The sequence below is a fragment of the Dromiciops gliroides genome, chromosome 1 (genome assembly GCF_019393635.1).
Source record: "Dromiciops gliroides isolate mDroGli1 chromosome 1, mDroGli1.pri, whole genome shotgun sequence".
Lineage (NCBI taxonomy): Eukaryota > Metazoa > Chordata > Mammalia > Microbiotheria > Microbiotheriidae > Dromiciops > Dromiciops gliroides.
In genome coordinates, this window is record NC_057861.1 from 366,291,870 (window position 1) to 366,302,818 (window position 10,949).

Sequence of the window (10,949 nt, forward strand, 5' to 3'; positions counted from 1 at the left end):
TGGTTACAATGAATTCATTCGATCTTTCATGCACAGATGAAAATTACAAACCAACCATTCCTGGCTGCCCATCTTCAGGGAGTGCACCTTATGTGATACAGGATTCCCTCATTTTCTCTTAACATTACAAGGATAACAGTGGAACACTCAGGATATCCATATAGTCTGTAATTTTTTGAATCACATAGTGTTCCAATGGCATCCCTTACTTATACTTCAAAATTCCTTATCTATTACTATCTGCTCAAACTCACCAAATGCAACTCCATTTCTCTCAAGTAGCAATCATTTTCAGTTCTTTAGAGATTATTATATTCCATGTTTCACAGCTGTATTGTAATACCAAAATAATATTGTTATCTAAATGTTGTGCCTTTGTTTCTGGGACAAGTAAGTGGACATTAAAGTAATTTTACCAATTTTAAATTCAGGCTGCTCTTTTCCTAACATTTACTTCTGGGCTTTATTGTTCACCAGTTTTTCTCTGTTCCAGAGATTGAATGAATGAATGAATGAATGAATGAATGAATGAATGAATGGAATATTCATTACATAGTTTCAGCATACCAAATTGAGTTCTATGGGCTAGGGATACAAATTTTTAAAAAATTAAATATAATTTCTGGTGCCGAGGCACATATTTCAAGAGGGAGAGATACTAATACAGAAGTAGTCATCTATGAGTGATATTTTAGTTTAGAAAGTTGTCAGAATTATGAGATGTAGGGGAGTAGGGAGTCTGATACATCATTTTCAGTATTAATGGTCACATGGATTTGATCATATTGTCATAATTGGTAGATAAGGGAGTCCAGAAGGTATGCTTTTTTCAACAGACTTGGTTTATAACCTACCTATCTGACTTACCATCTGACCTCCCATCTAAAGTCTCTTTCTGTGATCTTCTCAGTTCCCCCGTGTATTTTTGCATAATTAGTCCATATCTTTTTAGCAATACTGGATGAGAAAGAAACATTTTTCTCCTTAAACTCTCTGGTTTTCTGCTAGAAGAAACAATTTTTCTGTAATTCTCTTGCTTTCCTGGTGGATAAATTCAGTACGGTGCTAAACTTGAGTCACTGAGGAGGTGTTAAACTACTGGTGTTTTCTGAGTTTTTCAATTCTGCTACTTTGACTTTGTGCTGATGCAGCATAATATATTCAATGAAAAGCTGAATCCTTGAATATTCAAAACTATTAATATTTTGTTCCCTATAATCCTTGAGGATTTTTCCCCTCAAGTCATAGAGGGCAAGTAATAGCAAAATAAGTAGGGGTTTGGGGTAGCTAAGTGGTGCAGTGGATAAAGCACCGGCCCTGGATTCAGGAATACCAGAATTCAAATTCGGCCTCAGACACTTGACATTTACTGTGTGACTCTGGGCAAGTCACTTAACCCCCATTTCCCCACAAAAAACAAACAAACAAAAAAACCAAAACTAAACAAAAAAAATAAGCAGTGGTTTGGGGCTTCCCTTTCTCAAGTTGGAGGTTTTACTGGAGAATAGGCAGTCTTTCCCGAGCCAGCATTTCCTCCAGATAGAGGATTCTCCTAACCTTCAATAAGCTCTTTAAAACATCAACACTTTCCTCCAATTATATTTGTTCTCTGTGTCAATAGCAGAACCTCTCTGTAAGTTTAGCTCATCTCCTGTCAGCCTCTCAATGTCTTGGCTTCAAAGTCACATAAGTTTCTGTGTTCTACATTTTGTCTTGTGATATCTTGGCTTCTCTGGTATCTTTGTTCAATGACTTCCCTAGGTTCAGTTCCTTCAGTTACTGATTCCTGACCTAGCTTCTTCTGTTCTGACTTCTTACCCTACTGAATTTGGGGGTTCCTCATGTTTAGTGACGCATTTCTAATTTAGAATGAGAAACCATAAATCTATACTTCTGTCAGATATGATACAATCTGTGATGTTTAAAAAGTTCAAGAGACATAATTTCTGGGTAATTAGTTATTTTATTAATAAGGCCAGCAATTTAGTAAAAGGTCAGTGGCATGCTTGAATGTCAAAGCCCCTCATGGCAACTGGCTCAAGACTTATATGGCCTTGGGAAAGTGGGTGTTCTAGAGGGTGACAATCAACTCTGATTTGTTAACAAGTAATGAGAGAGAAGGAATATTACCATGACAGACTGGGCCTATTCAAATGAACTTTGATTGTGCCATTTACTTCTTTTTTTTTTTTTTTAGTAAGGCAATTGGGGTTAAGTGACTTGCCCAGGGTCACACAGCTAGTAAGTGTTAAGTGTCTGAGGCCGGATTTGAACTCAGGTACTCCTGACTCCAGGGCCGGTGCTCTATCCACTGTGCCACCTAGCTGCCCCTGTGCCATTTACTTCTAAATTGCCCAGTCTAAGACAACATATTCAAAGAATTTATCCCACCCCAAATAGAAGGTTGGGTGGGGTCTGACAAAATCTAGGAGAGTTAATTCCATCTTATTATCAGTAATGTCCTTCAAGAGACTGAACTTTGAAATGAGGACTATAGAAAAAGGGGAAAATCTAGATCACCCCAAACCATTGTTATTAATAATCATTTCTCTCAAAACATTATAATATACACCATACATATATACTGATGTGCCAAAATAGGTGTTCATTTCAAAATGTCATATCAATGAATTCCCAAAGTCCTAGAAAATAGTCATATTTAAGTTAAATGCTGAGGGGCAGAGCCAAGATGGTGGAGGAGAGGCTGTGACTCCCACAAGCTCCAGATAAACCCATCTGTTCACGCCCAAATAATGAGGTAAAAAATAAAAACCCAGAACAGCCTAATGCACATAAGAACAGAGTGAGACTATTTCTCCTCAAAAGAGGACAATTCCAATCACCTACTGATCGGGCTGAACAGCTCAGCGCGCAGTTAGGCCGGGGTGAAGTGGAGGCAGTATCTACTGGAGTTGGGGCAAAGCACCCTGGGTCTGAACCAGTGGGCTGAATCTAGTAGTGGTGGTAGCCCAATGTGGGAGGGGCAAAAGCACGCCAAGCTTCCTACCATAGAGAATTAGAATTCAATCATACTTCTGTTTCCGGGTCAAAGAGAAAGCGGCTGTGATTACTCACAAGCCAGGCAGGCTGAGAAGAAGCCCAATCACCCCCTGGGCCATGCTGTAGCACGAACAATGTGTCCTGGAAGCAGTGCTACACTTTAAGAAGGAGTAAAAAGCCAAGAAATAGTAAGCCAGGATGGGTAGTCAGAGAAAACAGAAGACCATCGAAAACTTCTTTGGGGGACAGGTAGACCACAATACAACCTCAGAAGAAGAAGATAATAACAGGGTCAAAGCTCCAACATCCAAAGCTCCAACATCCAAAGCTTCCAGGCCATGGAAGCTCTCAAAAGAGACTTTGAAGAGAAAATAAGAGAGATAGAACAAAAAATGCATAGAAAGAGAGGAAGGAATGGAAAGAGAAATAAGAGCAATGCAGGAGAGTCATGAGAAAAAAGTCAACAGTTTGAAAAGCCAAATGGAAAAGGAAATTAAAAAATTGTCTGCTGAAAATAATTGCCTAAGGATTAGGACTGAACAAATGGAAGCTAGTGACCTTATGAGAAACCGAGACACAGTAAAGCAAATCCATTTGAATGAAAAAATAGAAGGCAATGTGAAATATCTCCTTGGAAAAACAGCTGACCCGGAAAACAAATCTAGGAGAGATAATTTGAAAATCATTGGACTACCTGAAAACCATGACCAAAACAAGAGCTTAGACACCATCCTCCAAGAGATTGTGAGGGAGAATTGCCCTGATATTCTAGAAGCAGAAGCTAAAATAGAAATTGAAAGAATCAACCGATCACCTCCTGAAAGAGATCCCAAAAGGAAAACCTCCAGGAATATTATAGCCAAATTCTAGAACTCCCAGGTCAAGGAGAAAATATTGCAGGCAGCTAGTAAAAAGGAATTTAAATACTGTGGAGCTCCAATAAGGATAAAGCAAGATCTAGCAGCTTCTACATTAAAGGACTGGAGAGCATGGAATATAATATTCCAGAGGGCAAAGGAACTGGGACTACAGCCAAAAATCACATACCCGGCAAAACTAAGCATCATCTTTCAGAGGCAAACATGGAATTTCAATGAGAAAGAAGACTTTCAGGAATTTGTTATGAAAAGACCTGAACTGAATAAAAAACTTGACTTTCAAATACAAGACCCTGGAGAAGCATAAAAAGATAAACAGGAAAAAGACTTCATGAGGGATATTAAAAGATCAAACTGTTTATATTCCTACATGGGAAGATAATACTTAGAACTCATAAGAACTATCTCAGTAAGAACTTCACAGAAGACAGGGCTGAACTGAATACAAAGGGATGAAATCTGTAAAGCATTTCTGTTTTGTCCTTTGTGGGGTGTCTTATGTCTGGGGCAGGATTTGGGCTTGGGGCCTCCTGGGTCCAGGGCTAGTGCATTATCCACTGTGCCACCTAACTAACCCATAATGACATCCTTAAAATAGGGTTGAGGTGTAGGAGAAATATAATGGGGGAGGAGGAAGGGGAGAGATAGTCTAGGGAGAGGTTGTTCACATGAAGGAAACAAGAACAAAGCTTATGGAGGGGAGGGGAAGAGGGGGAAGGAATTGGGGAGTGAGTGAACCTTAATATCATCAGAATTGATTCAAAGAAGGACTAACATACATACTCAAGTGGGTATAGTAATATATTTTTGCCCTGAGGGAGGGGATGGAGATAAGGTGGGGGGGGAAGAGGGGAAGGAGGGAAGGGCAGATTAGGGGAGAGAGCAGTAAAAAGCAAAATACTTTCTAGGAAGGTTAAAGATGTTCTGCAGAACTGCACAAGTATGACATATTGAATTGCTCGATTTCATAGGGAGGGTTGAGGAGAGAGGGAGTAAGAAAATTTGGAACACAGAATTAGCTCAAAAACCTTAAACTCATCAGAGTTGGCTCATGGAGGGAATAACATTCACACCCAGTTGGGAGGAGTATTCAATTTAACCCTACAGGAAAGTATGAGGGGAAGAGGATAAGGAAGGAAGGGTGAAAATAAAAGGGGGGGGGGGAGTGCAGATTAGCAGAGGGGGCAGTCAGAAGGAAAACACTTTTGAGGAGGAATAGTTTAAAAGAAGATAGAAAATAGAGTAAATATCATGGGAAGGGAATAGAATGGAGGGAAATAGTTATGATGATTGAATATAATGGCAAAACGTATGGTACCTATTTTGCTGGGCTATTATGAAGAAAACTCTTTGTCAGGTTTAAGGTACTTTATTTAGGTTATGATGAACAGGATACTATCAGAAAAACAGGGAGAGACCTACATGAAATGAAGCAGAGTGAAATGTACTGTATACAAAATAACAGAAATAGTGTAAGATGATCTGCTGGGAAGCATGTGGTTATTTTCAGCAAGGCAATGATCCAATATGACCCTGAAGCACTTATGAAAATGGCAACCCATCTACAGAGAAAGAAGTGATAGTATCTGAAAATAGATGGAAACACATTTTTTTTTTTTTGGTGAGGCAATTGGGGTTGAGTGACTTGCCCAGGGTCACACAGCTAGTGGGTGTTGAGTGTCTTGGGCCAGATTTGAACTCGGGTGCTCCTGATTACAGGGCTGGTGCTCTGTCTACTGTGCCACCTAACTGCCCCTAGAAACACATTTAAAAAAATTTTTTTTTCCTCTTTGACAATTCCTCAATCTTAAGTTCTGGGTTGTTGTTGTTGTTGGTTTTGTTGTTTTTTTGTTTGTTTGTTTGTTTTTTTACTGTTTTCTCTCACAACCTAGCTAATGTGGGAAAGTTTTCCATGACTACTTATGTATAACTTATTTTGAAATGCTTGAGTTCTAGGGTGTGGGGGGTGGTAATGGAGGAGGAAGAGAAGTTAGAACACAATTTTTTAAAAAAAATTGATGTTGAAATTTGTTTTTACATATATTTTGGAAAAAAATAAAATTCTTTAAGTTAAATGCTATGAAACAGTGCATAAACCCATCTTTAACAGGAATTAGTGACTTTTGTTCTCAGCTGCTTTCACTCAATTACTCCTAAGAATTTAATTAAAGGATCATATCTTTAGGAATGGAAGAAATATTAAATGCTATAAGGTCCAACATCTCATTTTTTTAGACCAGGAAACTTAGATTAAAAGAATTATACTGACTTGCCAAGGGTCACACAGTGAGTAAATATTTGAATCAAGGTTTTAAGAAAAATCCTGATGAAACTAAGTCCAGTACTCTTTCCATTATACTACCTATTTTCTCTCAACTCCTTATATCTTTCTGTTTTTCTACTAAGACTACATTTCTGTTTTCAAAAAAAAAAGTTTTTTTTTCCATCACTTTAGCAAACAAAATGCCCATATAAGAAAGGGAAAGTACCTTACATTCTGAAAAGGACACTTCTTCCTAACTCCCATATTTTCTGTCAAAGGTAAGTAAATATTTTCTAGTGATGCAGGAACACAAACTAAGACTCATCCTTAATTTTTCACTTTCTTGCTTCTATCGTATCCAACTAGATGTCAAATTTTGACAATTTGTTCTTCACATTTCTCACAACTGTCTACTTCTACCACAATCATTTTAGTTCTGGTCTTCAATATTTTTCAACAGTACTATTACAATAGTCTCTTGATTGGCCTCCATGTTTCCAGCCAATCCTCTCTCCAATCTTTGTCATAGCTGTCACAAATATAGCGAATAAAGGAGACCTTTGTTATTTCAAACCTCAAGAAACTTATTTGGCTTTCTATTCTTTCTCATATAAAATGCAAACAACTCTGATTGGCGTTTTAAATCATTCACAGTTTAGAGCTGGGGCAGTTTTCCTGACTTCTTAAATACTGCTATCCCATCCATTCTTTGGCTTATTTTCTATTCTCACTATACAACATTACATCTCTCACAAATTCTGTGATTGAAATGCTCATCTTTCCCATCCTTGTGGGTTTCTCATATGTCCCTTGAAGGTTCAGTTCAAATGACATTTCCTTAAACATACTTTCCATGTTTCATGCCTTTCCATTCCGAATATATTTTATCTATATTTCTATTCCTTTGTCATTTTTATACATATATTTTGAATCAAAGCAAAGATTCTTGAAGGTATGAACTCTGTTGCTTTTATACTCATATTCTCAAGGAATACAATAGTGCTTAGAACATAGTTATGCTTAATAAATGGTTATTGATAGAACACTTTAAGGCCAGAAAAACAAGCTCAGTTAAATCTTTCCTTTTGCTTTTGGACTCATGATGGAAATGAATTCTGACAATCATTTTTGTCATCTCTCCAAGGAATTGTGGCTATCATTCTTACATTTATCTATGACTTCTTTGTTTTTTCTAGAAGAATTTATAGCAAAAGAATATCAATATGGATATGTTCATTTTCTAAGGACTGAGTCTTAGTAGACCCTTAGTTTCCCCCTTTTCTGTCATTCTATGAATATCACAATGACATCAAGGTAGAAGATACATATGAGAAAAGATCTCAGTACCTCAGTGCTTAGGACAGTGTCTAACACATATTAGGAATTTCATAAGTGTTTATTGATTTATTTTGTGAGTTTCCATGATAAATATCCCAAAACATCCTACAATTAAACATAATAATGAAGAATGGGAAAAATGCCTTTCGCAACTCTGGATGTGGGCAAAAGATAAAGGGGGTGATTTTTTTTTAGTTGCAACTATACAATTTTTCTTGTATTTATTATTTTTTAATGAAACCACTCGTAAAAAAAATGACATAGCCTTGAAACACTGAACTGGAAGGCTATGTTTACTGCATTCATTAAGAAGTTGGTATAAAGAAAACAAGATCTTTTCCAATACAATGCCTGGTACCGACATGAGTTTTAACCTACAGTGATAACTGAGTAATTGGTGTCAGCTGCCTCCTGTACTCTGGGGTAGAATAAAGCTCTGCCTTGCAATCTTCTTATGTCCTAGATGTTTAAGTTGTCTTCCTACTCTTTCCTGTTTTCAGAGGCTCCTCTTAACTTGTTTCTGTTGAAGAGGGCAAATCAATAGTACCAGGGTCAGGTATCGCATGTTTTTGTCCTTTGGGGAAAACTAACTTTTCCCCAAACCAGTCATCTATCATTCCCTTAAGCAAGAGACTTAAGATTGTTCTGAAAGAAAAGAGGCTTTCTTTGGCCTTACCTAAAATTATTTCATGTTATTCTCAAAAGAACATTTTAACTGAAGTGTCACCCCTGTAGTACCTTCCAGAAGAGGAAGAAAAGGTAACCTGAGCAGCAGTGCCAGAGAAGCCAAGGTGAAGGAACCAGCTTCACATGCTTGGTGGGAGATTTCCCTCTTATGTGCTTGCTTGGTGTCCCAGCTGAAAGCTGTTCTGAGCATTGTCCTCATCAAAGAAAAGACCATGCAGGAGCTGGTCAGTGTTCTAATCCAAATAACCCTCCTTCCCCAAACTGTCCTCTGAATGCCAGGTCCTTGTGCTGGGGAGAAAAGCACAACTGTGTTTCTCTTTTCCAATCAGTAGTCAACTCATGGCTGCTGCTTTACGGTGTATGGGAAATGGCTGAATCAGGTGGCACCAAACAAAAGTGTACAGGTGCTGCAGGGATTCATAACACATGGGAGGGTTGGGGAAAACTGCTAATTCCCACCAAGGCAAGGGGCTATTCCAGTGTTCAGGAACAGTATACCAGTGAACCAACTGAAAGCCATCAATGGCTCCAACAGACAGATCAGGGGGCATCTTTACTGACAGGATGGACCTGGGAACTATTAGCCTCCCACACTACCTCCAATCCAGACCTGAGAACCAGTTTCTTTCATTTCTTCACCTATGGGCTAAAACATATAATGGAACCAACAGATGCCAGAGGCAGATGCCAAATTTCCATGAAGATTTTCTTAAACTTGCTACAGCCTCAATTTCTTCATTCTTAAATTTTCACTGAAAGGTAAAGCTTTCCATACATTTTTAAAAGCAGACCCATTCTCCTACCCAAGATGACTACTGACAATGACTATTTTGCAATAGATGCCAGTGAATCCTTCATCTTCTTGGTGATGGTATGGATGAGGTGTATATGCTCATCAACACATTTGGTCACACAGGACTCCAGTTGCCTCTTCACTTGCTGTTCCTTGCTCCCAGCATCCATCAGGTTTTCTTTGCCTTTGTCATTGCAGTGCATGGTGCATCAAGCCAGATGGTCCTGGAATTTTTCCAGTTTGCTGGTCACATGGGTCTGTGCCTGGGCCAAAGTTGCATGGCAATGCTCAATGCACTGATGAACCTGCTGCATGGAGGCCTGGGTATCCTCACAGCACCTGGAACTGCATTGGAACATGGTATCCTGCATCTTCCAGATATTCTCCTGCTCCATCCCCTTCACCATGGAGTCCACCGCCTCCTGCACCTGCAGCTGCTATGACTCTACCATGGCACACACACCCACCCCCAGGCCTTGTGCCTAGCCCAGCTTGGCCTGAGCACACTACCCTGGTGTCCACATGGAGCCATGAGCCAACTATACATTTTTTTTTAAAAAATCATGAAAAAAATAATGCAGCTAATATTTCTGTTGCAGTTCAGTTATTTTTTTTTCTTTGTGACAAGGTAGGTCCCTTTATAAGACAATGATATAAAAATATTCTACTTTGAAGATAAAGAAAAATCATGACATATACACATACACATAGGTATGAAAAATGGGTAAAAATCAATACAATGAAAGAAAGGAAACATTTTCAGTAAAACACAATAGTTTGAGCAGTCACAGGGAAGAACATATATAAGATGCATATAGGGAGTTGTTTAGTTTGACTAAGTGTTAAGGCTAAAATTCTAGTTAAACTTTCTAAAATCTCTAATAAGTGGATTGCCAATAAATTATAAGCTTTAGCAAGAGTTAGACTTTTAAGCATTTATTAAGGAGAATAAGAATTTGGTAAAGAGAAAAGGAAAGGTGTAGATTCCTGTCTATTAAAGGGAGAGAGCATTCCTAGCTCCGCTCTCCACCAGAGTCCACAGGAAAGAGCGCAAGTCAGAGCACCAGCCTCCCCCTTCTTCATCCCACAAGCAAACATCACTTCCTGATGCCAAAGAAAAGACACATGGTCTTGCGCTCAGAGACCTTCCCCTCATGGCAGAGCTTTTCTACAGTAAGTCTCCAGCAGGTGGTGTCATTCCAATCATTACAGTCCCCCATTTGTTTCTTCAAGAAATGGGGCATTTCCTTGATGAAACAGTCAGAAATAACCGAATATAAATACCTATTCTAACTAACAATATGTTAGTAACAATATAGAAAAGGGAGAGAGGAAAGTTTTGTCCAGAGGGGTGGTTTTTTTGTCCTCATGAACCGGTACAAAACGTTGGTCTTACAAAGGGATGGCCTTTGCAGAGAGTACATGTAACAGATGGTGTATATTATACCAGAAAGAGAAAAGAAAAAAACAACAACAACAAAACAAAACTGTTCATTTAAAGTCTCTGAAAGTCTTTTTTCAGATGTCCTCTAGGTGTAGTCATGGAATGGAAGTCTTTTCAGGGGTTGATGTATGGATGTTGTAATCAGCCAGGAAAATTCCCTACAAAATTGAGATTAACACAACTTTAAAATAGCTTTGTCAATCATCAAATCAAACAATGAAAGTTCTCAAAAACATGTCTAAGGGAATTCAGAATCTTAGTTGTTACACATGAAACATACAATAAAACAAAAATTGAAACATTCTTTAAAACTTAATATTACTATAGTCTCCCTTTGCGGAGGGCAAATTGAGAAGGCAATTGCTGTGATATTAATTTAAAAAAAATATCTTTGTTTCATCACTTTTTGCATCATCTGCCTAATTATCCTCATGCCATTATGAAAAATTTAAAAAATCTAATATAATTGGTAACAGATGTTAAGGACAAATCCAACACTGTTTTTATCATGACACCTGAGATAATTATGATGGTCACAATAAAAGA

The 10,949-nt window shown here is 38.2% G+C and overlaps 1 pseudogene; it reads right to left on the bottom strand.

Annotated features, from left to right (window-relative positions):
* Nucleotides 1-8,991: 8,991 nt before the first annotated feature.
* LOC122737006 lies at nt 8,992-9,411 on the bottom strand (annotated as a pseudogene).
* Between the last annotated feature and the right edge of the window lie 1,538 nt (nt 9,412-10,949).